Source organism: Gallus gallus, chromosome 2 (assembly GCF_016699485.2).
Source record: "Gallus gallus isolate bGalGal1 chromosome 2, bGalGal1.mat.broiler.GRCg7b, whole genome shotgun sequence".
In the NCBI taxonomy this organism is placed as follows: domain Eukaryota; kingdom Metazoa; phylum Chordata; class Aves; order Galliformes; family Phasianidae; genus Gallus; species Gallus gallus.
Window position 1 is genome coordinate 122,947,818 of NC_052533.1, and position 1,761 is coordinate 122,949,578.

The following is a 1,761-nucleotide window of genomic DNA, read 5'->3' on the forward strand; positions in this document are numbered from 1 at the left end:
ATTTCTTAGCAATAGTTCTAATCATGCTAGGCATAATTGTAAATGATTAGAACATCTGAACTATAGCAGGCAAGTTAATAAACCCAATGATGTATTTAAATTCTTTCTATTAAAATAGTACTTAAAGAATTCTAATTGCAAAATACAATATACATGTATAATAGCTAATCACCACTGCTTTTTATTCTGTTGCTCACTGAATTATGCATTGTGTGCCATTTCCCAGTAATATTTTGTATTTTTATTGCTGTATGTTGTCCAGTGTTTCCAGTAGCAACTGAACAAACAGTCTGTTAAAGTTGATTGGAAGTGAGAATACTGTATTTATTCAAATCCGGCTGTGTTAACATTAAAAATGGTTTGCAAATGTAGTGATATACAGCTGGCACAGTGTCATCTGCAAGAGAAATATAATGTTAATAAACTGAGTATTCTATACGGTATTTCCTATGAGTGAGCTTCAGAGAGTAATGGATTATATACTGCCTTAATCACAGACTTCTTATACTGTGAGTCTGGTGGGAAATCTCACAAGAGATTTCAACATTTCTAGAATTAGGATGAAATTCTGTGATATCAGATTTTATCTGTTTTTGGATGTATTTAAAGAGAAAAAAGCTTCTGATCAAAGCTAGAAAGGACAGGGAAGTATATGTACATTTGGAAGGAAGTTTGTGAGTTAGTCTCTTTACAGTTTTCTGAAAGGCTTTTACTCAAATTGAAGTGAAAGTCTCAGGTGTTCAAGTTTTTTGTATCAAATTTCTTCTTTATGAAATTACTTTTTAAAGTAAAGCTACACAACATCTAAAAAAAAAAAAAAAAAAAAAATTGAAGTAATGTCCGCAAACTCTAAGGAGGTGAGCTGCAAAAGCTTAAGATGACTCTGCCAGCAGTTAAACCTCTGAGAAGCTGCAAAGTGGCCAAGAGAAGCAACAAGACTTACCATGAAATCTGAGAGGCATCATGGGCTCCAAAAAAAAAAAAAAAAAAAGACCTGTGATCTGTGGTTTGGCTTGTGCTAAATTTTTCGATCCATATATTTTGAAAACAAATGAATCTCAAACTGGACAAGGAAAGCTTGTATATTAGCAGGTGTGATTTCCAAACAGCAGGTGACAATGATGTATCTAATGACAGATAATTTTCATCTATAACCTACATACCCTGAGACATTTCCACTTCACAGCTTTAGCTAGTATCCAGGGTAGTTGTAATCTCATAAAAATTTCTTGTACCTGGGCTATGTACCTCTTCAATCATTGTAAGTGGCTCTAATTGTGTAAATGGATGCCTTAGGGTGTTACCAGAATTGAATTTCACACCCAGAAGACAAACTTGAGCTGCATCTAGAGTGAAGAGATATGCTACTCAATATAAGTTAGAAAGATTCACACCTCATTTGTGCTCTGAGATTCCTGAAAAATTGTTTCTCATTATGGCTTCTTGCTAAAAATCTTCTCAGGTTAAATTTACTTTGTAGTACATCATATGATGTTTTATTTTTGCTACTTCAGGCTCAGAAATTCATTCTTACTGAAAAAGTAGTGTATTTCTTATTCTAGCTATTAAGACATGATAAGGTTACTGGACATTCATTATCTAAAATTGATTATGAATTCTCTATCTTAAAACCTAGAGCATTTGAATGTACACTCTCATTGTTATATCCCAGGTAGTTTTTACCATTTTTACAGTCATAAAATAAACTTCCATAACTCTATGACTACAGGTATTTTTATTGTTTTTAAATGCCACAAAAAA